We start from the raw sequence: 21514 nt of genomic DNA, 5'->3' as shown, positions 1-21514 counted from the left end.
ATACTCCCCAGCCAGGATCTTCATATAACTACAGCTGCCTGGTATACTCCCCTGCTAGGATTTTTTATGGTTTCAAAGTTCTTTCGTTATCAAAGTTCCTTGAATACCAAATCAGCATATAACATGAGGTACTTGGTAGATTGATCTGTGGCAATCTTTATTCAATCCTATTTTGTATTGAGTTTATACTGTGTCATGTCTCAAATCAAACAAACTTGGTCTTTGTCTTTTCTGCATTCAAACTTTCTTTGTGCCTTTTCTGTGTCAACAATAGTGTAGCTTTCAAGCACTAGATGGCACACTTGTCAGAATGGCCAGGGATCCCCCGCTGCTTTGGGCAGACTCCATCACCCACTTTCCAGTTTGGAGTGTGCGGATGTCCTCCCTGCATCCTGCGCTGCTCCACGGGCCTACGCCAACTGTCCTGCTTGGCCCCGGCTGGAGACTGCTGTCGGGTCGAGCTGTCCAACCTCCATGAGCTCCGGTGTAGCTCCCAACTTCTCCATGGCCCTTTGTGTTCACACGTGGTACTTTTTCTCTTCTCCCAGAGGTTCTCTCCATTACACCAGCTCTGTTGGTGAGCCTCACGCTCCTGAGACCCAGCGTGGGCAGCAACGTCTCCTTCTGCACTGCTCGACTGGACAGTGCAGTTGCTGGCTTTAAATGTCACGCTCATTGCAGGTTTGAAAAGAACAACTAGTCTGTGTGTGAAACTTCAAGCACTTATCAGTTTGCACAAACTCCCTTGTCCTCTTCCTCGTCTCAGTACTTGGGTGGTTATGGGAGTTGGAGTCCATAGTTGTCCTGGGACTTTTAACTCCTGGATGGTTTTCCTTATTCATTCACAGAAAGGCACATTAGAAAGAAAAGATGTTGTGTACGAGTTGTGGGTATTTCAGCCAAAGGTGGAGGCCTGACTAAGATGACAAACGGTCATCAAAAACTCAGGTATCAGAGGTTCTTCCTTAGGGTATACTGCGTTTTGGCCAATGGAGTCAAACGTCTCCCCGGTAGTTGTCTCCTCCCATGTGATCCTCCCTCATGAAACCGCCCCCATGGTCAGGATCAGGTCGGGGCTGCCATCCCCTGGCCACTTCAGAGGAGGTCACTGCCAGGGAATCTGTGGTAACTCCACTAGATTCATCACATCTGTGAGGAGCATGGTTTTGGTAGCCGATCAATGACTAAACAGTAGCCAGGTGATACCACTGGCAAATGGGGGAATGGAATATTACACCAATGGAGAAGGAGATGTTTCATCGTGGGCATAGTCAAGCCACTGTCTGTCTACCCAACATGTTTATGTCGGGAACCTCTGGGAATGGGGGAATTCCTGTGCAAATGATTTGCATTAAGTAGTTCACCTACCTCTGAAACAAACAGACCTGGAGGTGGTTGGCAATACGGACAAGTTGTATAGGCTTAGCGCATGACTCAGAGTTTCTGAGCATGGTGAACTCCCATGTTGTGAACTGTGATAATCTGCTCACCGACATTAGTTTGCAGCATAGAAATTTAATGATGAACTTGGGTGGTGAGCCATGTGAAACGCTAAGTGGGCACCAAATGCCAATACAGACTTCTGATAAACCTGATGCCTTGTGGCCTGCAGCACTTTGCAATACTTTGTGGGGTGCAGCACCTCTGGATTCCTCGCAGAACTGGACATTCAGTGCCTTTTTATGCCATTTTATATGCCAGAAAAGACCAATTGGGATACTCCTCTGGTTTGGGGAAGTGAGAGCAGGCAGAAAAACATGTGTTTAGCATAATGATGTTATGTGTACAGGTTTACAATGTAACAGCGGCATACTGCTGTTGCTCACAGTGGCAGTGTTGGAAGACTTGGGAGCTTTAACTCACACACCAACTTTAGGCACAAATGTTATGTTATGTTATGTTATTTTGCATTTATATAGCGCCTTATATACCATTGGTATAGTCTGAAGGCGCTGGTAGGTTGAACGCCCTCGGGAACCGAAGTTCGGGTCAGTAGAGAGAGAAGAGACAGTCAAAAGTGCGTGTGTGCACCAGGTATGTGTGCAGCTGATGCAGAATTCAGGTGGTAGCTGCTTCTTAGCGGTAGGTGTGGTGGTTGAGAGATCAGGAGTATGTGTTCGCTCTGGCTGGCTTTATCCAGGACGAATTTGGCTGCGTTAGGCCTGAGGAGAACGCCTGGCTGGGGGGTGTGAAACCAGCAGTGTTTACTTAGAGTGTTGTGGAGTGAGCGGGAGATGTAGATATGAGAACAGTTATACCGAATGGTGTCATAGTATCTCTGTGTTCTAGTTGAGTGGTGATGTAAGGGAGAGAGTAGGCGTGAGGTGTGTTATGATAAGTACTCTTTCAAATGTTCACTGCATTCCAAAACATATTATGTATGTCACGCAGTTCCGAGCGGGCAGGTCCGTTCTATTCATTTTGTTCATTTCAGGCGTTCGGGATTGTACTACACATTCATGCTTGCTTGACCTATTCTTCTCCAGTGTGCCTCACTCATGCTCTCATGTGTTCCATAAGTGTGCACTCCTGTCTTTCTTGTGCATGCATTCCAGTTCACCCAGCGCATGAACTCCTGTCTGCCTACGCACGCATCCGCTTTGTATACTCAAACGCTTTCTATACACTCATCCGCCCTCCACATTCATCCGCACCCCACACTCATCTGCTCCCCGCACTCATCGGTCCTCCACATTTCTCCGCTCCCGCACTCATCCGCTCCCCACACTCATCCGCTCCCCAACACTCATCCGCTCCCCAACACTCATCCGCTCTCCACACTCATCCGCTCTCCACACTTGCTCTGTGCTTTCCACATTCAGTCGCTCTCCATGCTCCTCCGTTCTCCATGCTCCTCCGCTCTCCACACTCATCCGCACTCCACACTCATCCGCACTCCACCATCATCCGCTCTCCACCCTCATCCGCTCTCCACACTCATCCGCTCTCCACACTCATCCCCTCTCCACACTCATCCGCTCTCCACGCTTATCTGCTTTCCACGTTTCCCACCCATCCGTTCTCGATACTCATCCGATTTCCACGCTCATCCACTCTCCATGCTCATCCGTTCTCGGCGTTCATCCGCCCTCCTCGCTCGTCTTTTCAACATGCTCGTTCACTCTTACACTTTCGTCTGGTTAGACGTCGTCCGCTCCGCACATTCGTCCGGTCCGCACATTCGTCCCGTCTACACACTCGTCCTGTCTATACATTCCTCCCGTTTACACAATCATCCCGTGTACACACTCGTCCCGTCTAGACACTCGTACAGTCTTGATACTCGATTACCCGGACCACCCACATATCGGCAAAACATACTACTCGTTGGCCTGATAAATTACTTGTCTGTTCTGCGTGACTATCCGTTCCAGACACTCATCCGCACTGTGTATTTGTTCGCTCTACACATTCATCTGTTTCACAACTTTCATCCGCGCCACACATTCATCCACTTCACACCCTCGTCCGCTCCACACACTCGTCCGCTCCACACTATTCGTCCGCACCAAAACGCTCATCCGTTCCACACACAACATCCATTTCACACACTCACCCGACACCACACATTCATCTTTTCGTACATTCGTCCGCTCTATCAGCTCATCTGCGCCGCTCGTATGTCTGCTCCACGTATTCGTTTGTTTCGGAACACTCATCCGCTCTCCGCACTCATCCGCTTTCCACACTCATCCGCTCTCCACACTCATCCGCTCTCCACACTCATCCGCTCTCCACACTCATCCGCTCTCCACACTCATCCGTTCTCTACATTCATCCGCTCTCGCACTCATCCGCTCTCCACCGTCGTCTGCTCTCCAGGCTCACTGCATCGTACGCTTCTGCGCTCTTCACTCAGTCGTTCTCCACCCTCGCTCTGTGCTTTCCATACTCATCCTCTCTCCACACTCATCTGCTCGCTACACTCATCCACTCTCACACTCATCCGCTCTCCACCGCCATCCGCTCTCCAGGCTCAACTGCATCATATGCTTCTGCGCTCTTCACTCAGTCGTTCTCCACACTCGCTCTGTGCTTTCTACATTCAGTCGCTCTCCACGCTACTGCGCTCCTCACACTCATCTGCTCTCCACACTCTTCCGCTCTCCTCACTCATCCGCTTTCTACACTCATCCGCTCTCCTCACTCATCCGCTTTCTACACTCATCCGCTCTCATACTCATTCCCTCTCACACTCATCCGCTCTCGCGGCTCAACTGTATCTTACGCTTCTGCGCTCTCCGCTCAGTCGTTTTCCACATTCGCTCTGTGCTTTTCGACATTCAGTCGTTCTCCACGCTCCTCCACTCTTCATGCTCCTCCGCTCTTCAATATTCATCCGCTCTCCACACTCATTTGTTCTCCACACTCATCCGCTCTCCACACTCATCCGCTCTCCACACTCATCCGCTCTCCACACTCATCAGCTTTCCACGCTCATTCGCTCTCCACGCTCCACACACATCTGCTCTCCATACTCATCCGATTTCCACGCTCGTCCGTTCTCCATGTTCGTCCGTTCTTGACATTCATCCGCCCTCTTCGCTCGTCACTTCTAGATTCTCATTCACTCTAACACTTTCGTCTGGTCAAGCGTCCATCCAGATCTCCTAGTTTTCTGATGATTTATTCATATTATCCACTTCACTGTTTTGATCTACATTATTCGTTTGGTATTGTTTGTTTTATGGTTTACATTCGATTTTATTTATTTATTTATTCATTTTTTTTTTTTTTAGTTGTACATTTCTTGCTTCCGGTCAAATTGCTGGTTAGTTTTAGGGGAAGAGCCAGGTTTTCAGTAGTTTGCGGAAGGCCGTTAAGTCTTCAGTTATGGTGTATTAAGGTGGACCACATAGAAATACATCTATGCCTAAGGACTTTGAGTAGTGCCCCTACTTCAGTATCACGCAGGAAATACATCTCAGCCTAGGGTGCCAGCATACAAATTAATATTTTACTTATCTGACCTATCTGCATACTAAGTTCTGGAAGGCAAAAGAGAAACAGCTGACACTTTAGATGCACCTCTTTGGAGTGAAGCAAAAACATCACCAAGAGTACCCAAAGGCCAAGAGAAATTTGGTCCAAAGCCCTTTGCAAAACAGACCAAATGGTCCCATGCTACTGAACAATCACCATCTTAACCTGTTTACAGGTCAATGAAGAAAAGTGGGTCGGAAATAAAAAGAAAGAAAACTAGCAGTTTAGGCACAAAGCGACCAATTTCACCAGGTGCTCAATCCCCAATGATGTGAAAAAAGCATAGCCAATCAGAGCTAAAAGGTGTATGAGGGGGAAGTCCAATGCAAAAGGCATATGTTCGTTGACAGTGGGTCTTTATCTTTGCCTTTACGTCCATTGCTACAGCAGTCTTTCCTTCGCTACATTTGCATTGCCGCCATGACATCATTCTCCCGTCCGTCACGCTGTGATGCTACATTTAAAAGTATCATGCCCCTTACCCCTCTTCAGCTTGCTCCCCCGTCCTCTCTTATCCTCTCTCCCTTCTGCTCATTTGAACGCAGTGTTTCCACCCACTTCACTCCCACTCACCTCCTGTTGCACCACCCGGTCCTACATCTTACCTTTTCCCAGTTTCCTTCAACCCGGCCGTACTTCTTTTTTCCGGCACTCTTCTTCCAGCCTTGCCTCCTGTCCATCTTCTAGTGACTTCTCTTGCCCGCTGTGATGAATCCGCTGGTGCCATCACTTCTTTCCCGGCGGTGACCTCTCCCCATGTGGCATGGGACGGCAGCTGCTTCCTGATCCTGTCCCTGGGGGCGTCTTATGAGGTAGGACCACATGGAGGGATAAAGCCTGCGGGAGAGTGGCGGTGCACCATTGAATGAAACATGGTATTCATCCTTTTCTTCTGAGAACACCCCATACATGACCGATGCCTTGATAGCATATTGTTACACCTCCCCTTATTCACCTAGAAAGGGAATGGAAAACTGTCCGGCAAGGGCTGTGTGTGAACCATCAAGACTTGACTAACTGTCCAGAATTCATGAAAATGTCTTCCCAGACTTTAACCACAAGTTATGATATGATATGATATGATAAGACATTTGTAACGTGCCTATACACAGGTGTTTCAAGGCGCGACGAGGCAGGGAGGGGGGACAAAGGGAAGACAGACAACGATCCTACAAGGCCAGGTGTCATTCAGTGCATGGGCAGAGGGGGAAGGGAAAGTGCAAGGGGAAAGGGAGAGGGGAAAGTGCAGTACAGGGGTATTAGAATAACAGGATAAATAATAAGGGCCAGCTGGTGGCAAGTGCAGGGTATGTGCAGACAAGTGCTGGGGAGGGGGGGCTGTAGGATACAGAGACAGTCCCGCAGTGCAGTGGTTGCCAAGGGAGGCAGTGCAAGGGGAGAGTGGCTGGGCCAGGGACCGAGATCGCTGAGAGTGGCCCAGTTGTAGATTCAGTGCAGTTTCAGTCAAAAATTTAGCAGGGGAGAGGAGGAGAGAAAGTAGAAGCAAAGAGGAAGGTTTTGAGGTGCTTCCGGAACCGGAGATGGTTCTCCTCAAGTTTCAGGGAGGCAGGAAGGCTGTTCTAGAGGGAGGCTCCTGCCGCAGAGAGAGATCTACCCCCAACTCGTTGCTTGGAGAAGCGGCTGACCCTGAGGGAGTTGGAGGCGGATGAGCACAGAGCTCGAGAAGGAAGATATTTAGGAAGAGAGAGTTGAAGGTATTTTGGCCCCAAGTCCCAGAAGGCCTTGTGGACAATGCAGAGGGTTTTGAACTTAATCCTCGCAGCCACTGGGAGCCAGTGGAGAGATACCGTCCCTAGGCTTGAGGCCAAGGACAAGTCTCACAGTCCTGTTCTGGATGAGTTGCAGTGGGCGGAGAGTAGAGGCAGGAAGATTTAGATAGAGGCTGTTACAGTAGTCCAGCTTAGAGAGAACCAGGGCTCTGGAGACAGTGAGCTTCTGGGGGAAGGAGAGGAAAGGAAGAATACCTCTGAGGAGGTGCAGCTGGTAGTGTGACTTCTTAGAGACGTCAGATATGTGAGGAGAGAAGGAGAGAGTGGAGTCGAAGATGACCCCTAGGTTTTTTGCCTTACAGGTAGGAGCAGGAAGAGGGCCAAGAGAGGTCAGAGGTCATTGGCGGCACACCATTCCTGGATAGCAGACAGACAGTCAGAGATGAGGGAAGGAGAGGAGGAGGCCGAGGGTAGCCTGAAAATGAGCTGGGTATCATCAGCATAGCACTGAAGGTTGGGGCAGAGAGCAGCGATGCAGTGGGCAAGGAGTGCCAGATATTGGCTGAACAGCCAGGGAGAGAGGTTAGATCCCTGGGGGACATCACAGGTAGAGAAAAAGATGTCAGAGAGGAAGGACCCCAGTTGGACCTGGGAGGGTCGATTGGAGAGGAAAGAGGTCAGCCATGCCAGAGCCTGACCAGTGATACCCAGGTTATCACGGAGATGGTTGAGCAGGATGGCATGGTTGACAGTATCAAAGGCAGAAGAGAGATCGAGCAAGATGAGAACATACGGAGTGTTAGAATCAAGGTTGGAGAGCAGGTCTTCACGGATGTTCAGGAGAGCAGTTTCCATGCTTCTGGCAGCTCTGAAGCCAGACTGATGGTCATGAAGACAACCAACAGATTCAGCATGGACATTAAGCTGGGAGATGGCCAGTTTCTCCAGGAGCTTGCCCAGGAAGGGAGTGATGGAGATTGGGCGATAGTTAACCGGGCAGGAGGGGTCGGAAGAGGGTTTCTTAAGAAGAGGGTGCACAAGGGAGTGCTTAAGGGGGGATGGGAAGACTCCAGAGGTGAAGGAGTGATTGCAAGAGCTAACTTGCCTTTAAACACTTCTAAAGACACTTACACAAATTCCACATATGAAACATCAAGAATGTACTTCCACTCCCATAACCACAAGAATACTGGGACGAGGATAAAGAACCAAGTAATGCAGAGCAGAAAAGACCAAGAGTACAGGCTGCACTCTAGCTGTTGGAGGGAGAATTCTGCTTCTCTCGGAATGCACTGAGAGACCTTGGAGCTGCAGATGCCGTTGTGGAGCCATCCGGCTCAGGAAGACAGGCGTAGGAAATGGACCCTGAGAGGAGAAATGGTGTGAGAACGCCAGAAGCCAGCACAGGGCTCCTGGGCGTTCGCCGGTATGGAGCTGCAGCGTTTCCTTTGCCAAAGCAGAGCTGAAAACAGAACAGCCCAGCAGGAGCCACAGGAAGTGTATCGGCCAAGGAACAAAGGCAGAAAAATGGAGAAAGAGCCTAACGACCGCCTTTGGCTGACCACGTGAAGATATAGGAATGCCAGAAAGAGCCAGTGAGTTCCCTAAAGGGAAGGAGTGACACTGGGGCGTACAGGCAGATATGACAAAGACGAATGACTACAAAACGTGTGAATGAAAGGCTTGAGAGAGAAGGAAATACTGAACCTTCTACAATCAAGGAAAGCGATCAAGAAGTAAGAGACTTCAGATTTTGTATGTGTATGCAGTACATATTGAAGAAAAGTCCTGGCAGGATAGTGTTCCAGGCAGGTACTGTGTTAGATAAAGTAGACTCAAGTGAATATTGAATGTTGTCTCGGGAGGATAGCTCACGGGCAACGTGCTCGCCTTGGAAGCAAGACGACATGGAGAAACACACGTTCGATACCCCGGATCTGTGCTTGGAAACCTCTGGGTATTAAGCATTTTATAAATAACCTATCATAGCATATCATATCATATCATTAGATTCAAAGGTGTGTGCAGAGCACACCGGAAGAAAAGCCCTGGTAGGAGAGTATACCAGGCAATTGCAAGAGAGTAAAGAAAGCCAGGGCAAGACAGTAACCCAAGCAATTGCAGTGTATTAAATAAAGCCCTGGCAGGAGAGTATACCAGGGAAGAACAAGCGTGTCTACAGGAGAAAGTCCTGATAGATCAACACACCAGGCAAAGAAAAAGTGAACAGTGTACAAAGAATACATCAGCAGAAAGGAGTTGTGAGGGGTCAGTAATGCAAGGCGGATAACTGCTTGTAGTGTTATCAGTCTTTGACAATTTATTTTGACAAAGAAATGGAAACAAAAGCTAACTGCGTGCAAAAACACGGGGGCTTATGCTGTGACTTGATACTATTCATACCCTCACACGTGCTGTTTACAGAAACGCACATGTTTTTGAAACATCTTTGTTCACGTTGTATTTTAACGTTTGGAAATGAAACTGCCCTTTCTATCTCGAAGTGATACAACTTCTAAACTAACTGTGATGTCTGGCTTTAATTGTCAAGCCGTTATTATTTTTGCCCTCGCCTGGCATCTTACGAATTACAAGTTGGATAAAAATGTAATGCTGAGGCGAACTCATGCCTTAACACTGCTCATACTTTTATTTTATACATATAGACTGCGTGCCCGCTCGATACTAGGTTTTTGCTATTAACCTTAATACTTATTAATTTAAGGTGTAAAACGCTTCCAAGAAACTCATTCCTATTATATATATTCTTTTGTGATTTTCACACAGGTGGGATTTATCCCTGTGAACCCCAGTTTCTACATGCATTATGCAGTGACTCATGTATTAACTATTTAGGTAAGACCAAGTGTTCCTATTCCTAACATGAATTATTATGCTCATTTCACCATTAGCCTGCTTACCACACATTTTTTAACATACAGACTAAGATCTCTGTCTCTTCCACCACTCCCACCTGACCCTAATATCCTTCTTTTCCCACAATGAATTGCATGCTTAATAGCACAGGCTCATCACTCCCCCTAACTTCCTCTTTTGGTCTATTTCTGGTGCAATGGTAACTATACCATTTTAAGAGACAATGTTTTCCTAACGTATCTAGCAATACTTTATATTAGTGCACTTTGAATAAGTGTAAATGTATGAATACTTGAGTATGACGATTATACATATACAGACTTTCATGTGTGTTTATTTTTTTTGTTTTTTATTATTTTCTCTTCTTTTAACAAGCCTGGATTTGAAAAAGGCAGTTTTGCCGAAACACGTGTCATCCACAAAGGCTCTTAAACACAAAAATAAAAGGAATTTACAACTTTGACCACAATTACTTGTCCATTCTATTACTCCTCGGCGCACTATTAGGTCATAGCTCAACACAACCATACCCATTGTCACAAACGGAGTGGAGGGTCTCAATGTCTCCGTAGTAGCTAAACCTAGTGCGACGCAAGTTCCTTAACATTACTTCAATTTTCAAGGACAAATCCTTCTAACTTAAAAGGGCGCGCAGGTACCAACGACAGGTGTCATTCTAAAAAGTCCCTCACCAGTAATGCAAAACCTAACTAAGCCTACTCTTCCAGGGAATTCCCTACCTAGTATAGAATCTAAGGGAAAATCTTACAGCATGCATAAAATGGCCCTTACACTCAACAACAGAACAATCAAAACAAATCATTAACAACATAAATAAAGGATTACCAAATACGAGTGCCCTTGAATGACTTCTACTTGTCATGGGTAAATCTTGTTCCACCAGGAATGTCCAAACTCTATTTCTACCATGGAAAAAGAAAGTCTTAAATCAGTTCTTGAAAAGTTCCAAAGAAACAAAAGTTAATTCAAACATAAATCCACTGGTAACAGTACCTTCTTTGTTTGATGACATGATTCCCTTTCCAAGTACCACAAAGAAAACAGCACTTATGGTATTCCTGGATAACCTCCTTCCATGAAAGAATGGATAGAGTTCAGAACAAAAGTACCACTTCTGCTTAATACCAACTCCTCTTCTTGTAATCTCTGCAGCGTCTTGAATACAGTTTGTCAGGATGCTTCTTCTTACGGTTTGTTCTCTCCTTAGAAACTCCCTTCTGGCAATGATACTGTGAGAACAGACTCCTTTGCCTCACAGTCTACAACTGCTTCTACTACATTCAAATTATAATGTTCTGACAATATTATAGAATACCACAGTTCTACTAGTTCTGCTGCAACATTATACTTGTAGTAAAGTAGTTAGGCAACTTAAACAAGACTCTTCAACCTCTACAGGTTGGCAAGGCACTCTTCTTTCCTCTGTGATGAGAAGGAGCAGCCTCTTTCCCTTTCCTATAATTCTTGCAGCTACCACAAAATCTGTCTTGGCTGCCAGACTGCTTCTCTCAGTCAACTTTAACAGTCTCAGCTCCTCGGATTAAAGGTCCGTTCTTTTACAAGCACCCAACTCCCTACCCCAGCTTCATGTATACCTTCTTGTTTCCAGTAGTTACTCCAAAGCTGTATTGCTACTCTTCCAGCCTTGGATAACCTTTTCACCCTTGTATCAGAGGACTCTAGATTTACAACAGTTTCAACGACCTTAAAGCAATGGTGTTCAGTTCTTAATTGGGCTGGGTTCAATTTACAAAGGCTTTGTCTACTGGCTTTGGCAATGCTTGTTCTTTTCGTGACTTCAGCAACTTCTACGACTTCTATAATAAGTGTTATGAAAGTTACAAGAGACAATTTTCTTTGTAGAAATACATTTAGGTACACACGATTTTGCTTTGATGACAAGCTTCTACTTAAAGGTGTGCATTCCCATTTTTCAGGCAGCGTTATGCTTTAATAGAAATTGGGAAACACAGTTTCATACATGGAACCTCTCTTTGATGTTATATAGCCTTGTAACACTACGGAAAAGTCAACTACTGCTTCTTCAAAGCTTATCAGCACTGTTCTCCTCCTTAATAGGAGACACACAACCGTTCGGCAACAGTTCAAATATAACAATGGGAAAAAGAAAGGCTTTCTCTTTACGCGAGCACTTTAACTTCTGTGAAACAAGCATGTGATACAATTTCCTTGTTATAGTGACTTCCCACAGTTGCAAACAACTTTACTCGCTTTTACTTATATGCGAGCATCAATTAAGCTGGTTACTGTTACTGGCAAGGTATTACTAATGATTTGGAGTACAGAGCTTCATTCATCGACTCCACAATCCTAGTGGTTGCAGGATGCTTCTATTTCCTGTCTTTATTTCTTTTGCTACTAATGCTACAGGCACTCTTGGGACCCACACCCCTCCACAGCACGGGTGTCTCTGATCCGGCCTTGATGATGGAGAGTCTTCCTTTCTCAAGTTTCAGCACATGGGCCTCGTGGATGCAGGACTTCAGGTCTGTATTCACAGCAATTATGCGCACCTGGAAAGACTGCCTGTTTATCCCAGTCTCTTCCAATGTAGCCACAGCCAAACAGAGTTTGTGAGCACAGGACCAACTCAGAGCCTGCAGGTGAAATCTGCTCTTCCTTTGCACCGGCGTTCCTTCTAGGGGTCACAATTCCTAGTGGAACTGCCAGCCTTGTGCTCTGTGTTAGGGAGAATTCTCTTAAAAGGCTAATTTCCCTAGTCCCCCAGCAGCTTTGCTGGATTTCAAGGGTTTGTTTTTTTACTCCTGCAAAGAATGAGACTCGTTTTCCCACTCTTAGACACAGGGCCTCATCACGAGTTGGGCGGTAACGGCGCCGGTATTACCACCAGCGGTATTAGCCCTACCGCCAAACCCCCGGTGCTATTAGTGCCGGATCACGGGTTTGGCGGTAATGGAATTCCCCACTGAGCCCATTCGGGAATGCCCCATTCCCCATTGGGCTCAAAGGGGAATTTTCGTGCTCTTACCACCGGCGGATTTCCCGCAGGCGGTAATAGTGCACATTTTCGGCAGATTTCCCCCCAGCTCAGAGCTGGGGAGAAATCCGCCGAAGCCCTGATTTGGCGGACCCTTAAATCCGGCAGTAATAGCGCGACCGCCGGATTTAAGGGTTACCGCCAAACTCGTGATGAGGCCCATAGTTTTGATGTGTGTTTCAGGCTATTTTTGTGCTTATGTGCTATGGAGCTTTTTCTCACTCCATAGGTATCATCTTTTTACATGTGTGTTACACAGCACCCTCAGTGCAGTAACACAGAGGTGTCATAGTGACCCCCAAACATAGACTTCATACCCTGGGACTGACTACTGTCTCCCAGGGCATGCAAAGTTACCATTGACTTTGCTAGTCAATAGTTATGAACAAAACCAGGACAAACCATCTTACTATGGAGGTACTGGGAAGGGTTAATAATTTTTCCCTGGTGTTCATTTTCGAGAGGGTACTGTCCAGTCCCTCTCTCCAAAGTTTCTGGCTGTTGGCAGTGGTTACTACCATAAATATTGGACCGCAAATATTTTCCTATGGGATTTTCCCATTGTTCGAGGCTACCACTTTTACTGACAGCCTTAACAAACCGCCGGGTCATATTAACTTTACTCTGGTGGTTTTTTTTGCCAGATCTTTAATAATATTTCTTTCTCGTATCGCTCTCTGTAATCCAAACCGAGGTCGGGGCCCTTTGTTCGTCCTTTTGGTGGGGTTTATGGAAAGAAGCCCTCCTTCAGGCGCCAGTGAGTCTGGGGTAGACAGGATGTGTGGGAGGGGGAGTAGGCACCCTGGACATGGTTGCCCTAAGCAACCCAAGTCGCACTCTGCCCTGATAGGCTGGGGGGTTATCCCGCCAGGATAATCACCCTGCTGCGTGAGTGACAGCTAGGCTGTATGAATGGGGGTTTTTCTGCATAAAAGCAGGGACCTTCGGACTGGAAGATAGACGTCGCCACTGGACCTGAGAAATCCAAAGAGGAGAGAAGGCAAAGACATCTGCAACGACTGAACCACCAGTAAAGCCCTGCTGCAGATCCTCACCACTTTTCTCCAACAACAAGAGAAGATCTTCACCTGCAAGAGCCTTCTTCCATTGAGCTGGTGGGACCAACCAGTTCACCAATCATCTTCCAGGACCTGCCTTGGTTGAATCGCCAGTGCCAAGCACTCAGAGACCGGATAGCCAGGCACCCGTCCACCACAACCGTGATTTAAAGGAGCGTACCTTTAATTCCATTTTGGCATCAAAGCGGCCGGCTTCATCCCTGGGCAGTGCAGTAACTCGAACCTTCCTCCACGATGAGAGCCTCTCTTCCTCTGCTGGATCTCCCGAACTGCAGGAACTGCCAGGAACTACCGCCACTGCAGGAGCCTCTTCCACTTGTAAGGTACACTGTTCCGCCAGGCCTCCCGTTTCGTTGGGTACTGCTAAAGGTGTTTTAAATCCTTTACTTACCTTCTGGGCTGGCCGTCCCTATCGTCTAACATTGTCTTTTACCTTCTGCACCTTCCTTTTCAATCGTTAAACAAACGCTTGACTGCAGCTACTAGAACCGTTTGAACCTGGGCACTTTGCCTTGTACCACTGACTCTGGCACAGGCCTCTTGACTCTGGCTAATTCTGTTACAACTGCCTTCTCTAGATTTCTTGTCATCAAGAAATGTGTTGGTGCACCTAAACTCTTATAATCACCTTTTCCTCCCCCTTTCTATATTGTTGAAGTGCCATTTTGCTCGGTTTTCACCTAAGTATTGCTTGTGCTAAAGTACTACTAACTTGTTCACAATCCAATTGGGAAGTGTTGCTGGTGTGTTTAGGAGTCTAACCCTGTATAACTTGACCTTTCCCTCCCTCTGAAGAAATTGTTAAAGTGCCATTTCTGCTTGGTTTACACTGTGCCATTTTGCTCAGTTTTCACTCTTGCTCAAACTTGTCTACAATTTAAATAGGGAGTTGTGTATACTTTTCTTGACTGTTTCAACTTGCTTTAATGATAGTGATTTGTGTGAAGAATTAAGAGTGTGTAAAACAAATATATATTCTTTTTGATACAAAGCTTTGGTCAGTGTTTCCTTGTTCTATAGTACTGTGGTCCTATTGTGTAAACCCTGAATACTGCTCATCTCCCTCTTGAGATAGGTCTGACTGCTCAGCCACAGCTACAAACTAAATCTTTGTGGTACAGACTGATACCAAAGGAACTTTATTGCATATACCTGTAGTCCTAATCTTCTGTAGTGCTCCCTAAGGGAACTGCATAGGATTCTGCCTAAAACTCTGCTTCCTCCTCTGCTATTGGCGCTGACCTTCTGGCTCCTGCTCCAGCTTCTCTCTACTGCTTTCTCCCGCTGCAGCCTTTTTTGCCTCACAGGTGGGTTAATTGGCTTTAGGTGCAGGCCCTTAGAGCTAATTGCCTGGTCTTGCAAAACGCTGTAAAGCCTGCCTACCATTGGTCTCTACATGCCTTTTCAGCCCTCTTCATCTTCACAGTCCCTGAGGGACTATGGGCATATAGTCCATGTTTGATAAATTTGGTTTTCTTAATTCTGTAACAATGTTAAGGATGATTTATCTTCCCTTGATGTTATTAGAAGAGGGATTATAGGGTTTGTCAAAAGGTAACGTTTCCGTCATTCCTTTTGGCATACCTTTGTCCTTGGGGAGGATATGGGAGTTTAGGGGTACAAATGACTTGTACTTTGGGTACAACATGTGGTTGGATAATGCTATTTAGAGTTTACCCTCCCATCCTTAGTAGGAGGTTGAAATATATGAAAGTGGAAATAGGTCAGTTCCTCCTTTATTCCCGTGGCAAGAATATTCTTCTTCAAGGAGAAATACTGTGTCTCACCCTGCAAATTCTCCCCACCGCCCTGGGTCTTGTCTCCATCCAGGTAATCCTCCCAGAGTACACCTCCCCCAGGATTTGGATCAGGAAGTGTCTGTCCTCTTCTGGCCCCCTGGGAGGAGACTTTGGGCAGGGTTTTGGTGGGGGATCTGTAGGATTCTCCACAAGGTCCTGAGAAGAATATATCAGGACAAGGCACATGCTGTGTAAAACTAAGGCAAGAGAATATTATCTTTGAAAGTGTATACAGAGCACAGGGGATTACACCAGGTGAAGACAAGTTGAACAGTATACAAGACATATATCAACAAAAAGGGGTCCTGAGAAGGATATATCAGGACCAACCAAAGGTTGTGTGAAACAAAGGAAACAAGAAGTGAAAACCTGGCAGGAGAGTACACCAGGTATTCTAATAAGAAAAGGATAAAGAACCAAGTTGCTTTTGCAGAACATTTGCATTGTGAAGAGCAATTCAAGGAACTGATATCATTGAGCATACAACAGAGGGAAGAGAAATCCAGGGGACGGGAACTACCCTCTGAAAGAAGAAACTCTGTCTCTCCTGAACTTTTGTGCTGGAGTTATGCATTTTTCTTTTGAACATTTATAAACCACTTAAAGCCAAAGATATTACCCTTTTCACCTCAGACCTTACTTTGTTAGATTCTTAAGAAAAGAATAGTACTTTGGACACAGCACGGTTTTACTTTGGGCATCTTGACTCTGACTGACCCTTAGTTTTGGTTTTAGGTAGGGAAACACCTGTTGTGCAGGCACAGAAAGGCATTTTCCCACCCCCTTTTTCTTTGAATTAAAGTATTTAACCAAAACTGTGAACCCCTTGTGTCCAAGTCTCATTCCTGGCTCCTCATACTGCCCTCTCCTTTGTATTCGCTGCGTGGCCCGCTTTGCGCACAGTACAGACCCATGAGTCAAAACTATCAGGGAAATCGTTACATGCCGAGACATGAAATGGTTGGCAGTAAGCTAAAGAGTGTTAATTGTCAAGCGAGAAGAAGGCAGTTGGGGAACATGTAAACTGGTACAAATAACAGAGTATGATTAAGCAAGAATACATGAGGGACAACAGAGTTGTAATGTTTTGAGTAAAGAAAATATGCCGTAAAATACCAGGGTCATAGTTAAAAAGTGGATTTTGTTTGAAGTAAGTTGTATTATGCATGCAATTGAATTATGTAATACCACAGTCAGCCAACAACTGGACTCAAAAAATATTATACAAGAAAAAAATATATATTAAAAGCGTGCATGAAGCCATGCAAACTGTAAGGTGCTTGAAATTAAACAAATGCTAATGGACATATTACGACCTCTTCTAGAGACTTACTATGCAAAATAGCCAACTTATAGTTACCCGGTTCCTAACGTCTGCAAACATGTTTGGCCAGTAGTAGCGCTAAGCAATTGCATCACAAGTCTTATTAATGCCACAGTGAGCATCTACGCCATTTCCATGGAAATGTTTACATATTTCTTGTGCCTTTTCAACGCTAGACACTACTTTTTATGAAGTTGTAACGTGACACAAATCTCTACTTGTAGAGAGGCATAATGACAACATAGATGAGGATTTTAAAATTATGTTATACGTGCAAGAGATAGTATTTATATAAAAAGCCATGTAGGTACCTGCTTCACCATTTACAATCACAGAATTGATTTCAAGAAAAATGTTTCTTTTTGTGACGTTTGTTCATTCATTGATTTTAATCAGTATACATTTGTAAAATAATTGATAATTACTAATTACTAAAGTGCACATACAAATCCACATATTTTAAAAATGAATGTGTATTTGCACATGCATATATTTCATTGTAATCAATGATGTTTTGTGACATGTCCTTAATGGTTCAATGAAAGCTACTGAGTAATATGAGTGTGAATTACCTGCCTGAGAGTTGTGTTGTGAAATATTTAACGGTTCATGTGTGAAAAATAAGAGTGGCAAAAGACACTGTTGCTGACGAGTACTGTGGGTGATTGGACTATTGATTGTGTCATGATTTGAGCCTCAGTTTCATTGTAATTCAAATACATTTGGTTTAAAATAGAAATATGGAAAAAAGATTTTACCTTATAATTCAAAATTTGAGGATCTTCTTCGAATTGTGAGCTTGTCTGGCTTTGTGGCACCTATGGACATGTTTTATTTGACTTTTAATCAATGATTTATTTTTATTTTTATTTTTTGGGGATCAATCACATCAAAGCCAAACAGCCAGCCATGCACGTGGCCTTCCTGTGAGACCATGGGCCTCATTAGGAGTTTGGAGGTAGCCATGCTGTTCTTACCACCATGGCTACCTCCAAACCGGGTACCGGGTCCCAAAAATAGGGAATTACCGGGCCATGCCGACTTTAGCAGGCCCGTTAATTCCCATTCTCGGGACCTGGACCCGGTACATCCCCATTCCCATTGAGACCCCATAGGGCTCAATGGGAATGGGGATGGGGATGGGAATCAATGGGAATCAATGGGAATGGGGAGGATGCTAACAACGGACCCGTTAATGACGGGTCAGTTGTAAGCATACTGGTTTGCTCGCGGGTGGCGGTATGCATGTCTGGTGTGGACCCGCGAGGAAACCCGTAATGTGGCGGCCGCCAGCCTCCTAATGAGGCCCCATATCTTTTTAGCAGTCTCATCATCACACCATTTACAACGGGAAGTGATTAGTGATGGGAATATAGGTAACTGGCAGTGACCATTGATGTGGCACTTTTTACTTAGACTTATACAAGGCTTTAATAAGCAATTTAAGTGTGATAGTAGGATTGTTAAAAATTTTGAGGGCACAGAACACACTGTAAGCTTGCATTTCACTTTGTGTCTGTGGAAGATTTTTTTGTAGTTTCTTATTCATTTTCAATCTGCCGGAGCCATCCATATATGGTGACTGAGCATATTGAGTGTGCACTCTACTTCTGGGTGAGTTCTGGTTCTACTGAGACAGGGACTGTGTTCTTTTTCTCTTCACCCAAGGAAAGCCAAGGTTAACCACCTATTGGCTGAAAAGGTTTTAACCTGGAGCATCTGTGGTGATCACTATGCTGGGTAACGCTACTGCGAAAACTAAGTCATACAACTTAAGGATAAATACACTTGTGCATAGGCACCTTACAAATGTCCAATAAATAAATACATTAAATAAATAAACCATACTGCAAAGTGCGATACCCCCTATAATAAATATTGAAGAACTGGGAGGGCAGGAAATAACTCCCACTCCCACCATTGAGGTGAATGGCGATCAGCCGGAAATAATCAAAGTTATCAGGGGCAAACTAACTTCTTTCTTCCAGCCTGAAGTTGCTAATCCAGCTGAAGAGATGTCAAGGGGAGGGCAGGTAGCGGCTAGGACCAGCACTGTTGAATCATCAGAAGTTCACAACAGCCGTAATGGCTCTGTTATAGATAACAACTTGCTATTAGAGCTTTGCTATTCTCTGCAAAATAGTGCAGCAGCCGTTGCTACTAATGCTGCTTCAGCCGTACAACAGTTTTTGTCTGATGTGTTCCATGTCAATGCTATAGCACACTGGAATTGTTTGTGTATGTAGCTCTAACGAGTGTAACATACTGTCCCCACACTTAAAACACATACAGTAATCAAAGAAGTTGTCTCAAATTGTACATCCACTAGGCCAAACACCCATTATACACTGTCACACCATGATTGCCACTAGCTGCAGACCAGCACTAACGAGATGCTAATGCCAGCTCTGTTTGATAAAGCATGGGCCTGCTCTTTTTCACAGAATTAACCCCTGAGGCCTGCGCAATGGTGAGGAGGTAGAGGCTGAGGAACTGTGGGCCCTATACCACGTATCAGAAGCAGTTTTTTTTAGACAATACATCAGAGCATTACTGGTCAGGCTAAAGTTTGTAAGAAGTAAAATCCTTTCTGAGAATTTTTCTCTCTTTCAGTATTTACAGGTTCACGCATACAACCCTATTATTGCAGACTTGTTTATCAAATACAGAGATCTCTGATCATTGTTATGTTCCCGAAATGCTCTGTGATTTAATGCAAACCCTCGGGCCTCCACAACTCTGGCTCCTGTGCCAGCTGCTTCTCTCCTGGCTCCCTTGCCAGCTGCCTCTCTCATGGATCCCTTGCCAGTTGCCTCTCTCCTGGCTCCCTTGCCACCCTCTGCCTCCACTTCTCTGGTTACCAGTGCCAGCTGCCTCTCTCCTGGCTCCCTTGCCACCCTCGGCGTCCACCTCCCAGGCACCTCTGCCACTTCCGTTGGGTACTGCGCTCCCCTGTACCCCTGCCCAGAAGTCTATCAAAAGTGGCAACCTGCTCCACATTGCTACTCTCAACTCCTGCTCTGATGTCAAACACTCCTCTGACATCAGCCACTTCCTTGAACTGAAAAATGATTTAGGGCCAGCTCTGTCACAGGTTTTGACACACTCCTCCCTGAGGGTTACAAGATCCTCTCCGAGCCCAGGCACAACAGGCCCAGAGGCACAGTGGTCCTGATCTTTCTTGAGTGGATTCCTGCCTCCATCATTCCCTCTCAAACATACTCCTCCTTTGAAAGCCTGGTCTGCAGGCTCTCCATCTCTCCTGGCTTCTCTCTGACGTTGGTCACCTTCTACAGGCTACCGGGCCAGGCCACCCTCTTCCTTTCTGAATGGGCTGACCTCAATGCATCTCACCTCTCCTCTACCTCCCAGCTTCTCCTCCTTGGGGACCTCAACATCCACCTGGACTTCCCTGACTCCTCAGGGCTTCTTTTCTGCAACCTCTGTGACTCTCTCTCCCTCTCCATTCTTCCCTCTGGCCCGACTCACTCTGCCAGGCACACCTTGGATACTCTCATCTCTTCAGACATTCCCCTCTCTAATCCTCTCACTACTCCTCTCTCCTGGACTGACCACACTCTCCTTTCTTCTCACTTGAAGCTTCCTGTCCCCTTGGCAAAGGCTCACCCAACACGGCTACCTTCCTTTGCAGTCATTCGACCTATGAAGCGAGTATCAGCAACTGTCTTTGCCTGCACATTCGCTCCACCTCCTACTCCTGTGGCTGACTCCCATCCTGACACAGCCCTTTCCAACCTTCACCTTTTTATCTCTAACACACTGGACATCCTTGCCCCTGTCATGAGGATACCCATGAAGCCATCCAAAGAATGCTGCTCTTGGTATGACTCTGATCTGGCCACTCTGAAACGCAAGTGCAAAGCAGTTGAACGGAAATGGGGAGCTACAGGTACACCATCTGACAAACTGGCCTGCCCCCTACTCCAAAGGCAATACAGACTCTCCATGCTCTCTAATTAAAGGATCCATATTCAAGTCTGGATCTCCGTGGCCTCTAACAACATGACTGAACTATTCAAAATCTGCAAGAAGCTGGCCACTCCTACTGCAGTATCTTCCTCTTCTACTCCTACCCAGGCCTGTCTGCTCGGCCCTGGCCTCTCATTGCATTACTAAAACCCAGGACATCCTGTCCTCGCTCTCCTCTTCTCCCCTCCCAGCCTCTACCTCTCTCAGGCCTTTCTTGGCCTTCCGCTCCTTCTCTCCTTGCTCTCTCTTATCACATCTGATGAGGTTTCCAGACTAGTCCAATTTATGAAAGTCTCATCCAAACAGGTGATCCCCTACACCTGCAGAAGCATTAAGCACAACATTGGTACACTCGTTCCAGCCTTGGCCGATCTCTGCAACCACTCTTTTGCCATTAGAGGTTTCCCCTCTCCTCTCAAGCACTCCCTTGTACACCCCCTTCTAAAAAATTCCTTCTGCTGACCCCTCCATTCCAGCAAACTATTGCCCGATCTCTATCACTCCTTTCCTGGGCAAACTCCTGGAGAAGTTGGTTATCTCCCAGCTGACCCTCCACACCGAAGTTGTTGGTTGTCTCCATGATCATCAGTCTGGCTTCTGATCAGCCAAAGACAGACACTGGTCTCCTGAACACCTGTGATGATCTGATCTCTAACCTTGAATCTAACTCTCCCTCTGTTCTCCTTGAACCT

At 46.0% G+C, this 21514-nt stretch overlaps 1 long non-coding RNA gene across 1 annotated transcript in view; it reads right to left on the bottom strand.

Moving 5' to 3' along the window:
- LOC138581881 (uncharacterized) overlaps positions 1-21514 on the bottom strand; it is a 42433-nt gene that overhangs the window by 19329 nt on the left and 1590 nt on the right. Inside the window, exon 2 of the long non-coding RNA XR_011304841.1 lies at positions 5589-5820. This is a non-coding gene — a long non-coding RNA (uncharacterized lncRNA). The remainder of the gene's footprint in view (positions 1-5588; positions 5821-21514) is intronic.

The sequence above is a fragment of the Ambystoma mexicanum genome, chromosome 3q, assembly GCF_040938575.1.
Source record: "Ambystoma mexicanum isolate Mex_15411 chromosome 3q, UKY_AmexF1_1, whole genome shotgun sequence".
Classification (NCBI taxonomy): Eukaryota; Metazoa; Chordata; class Amphibia; order Caudata; family Ambystomatidae; genus Ambystoma; species Ambystoma mexicanum.
The sequence above is the reverse complement of the archived record's forward strand: the minus strand, read 5'-3'. Positions and strand labels throughout refer to the sequence as shown.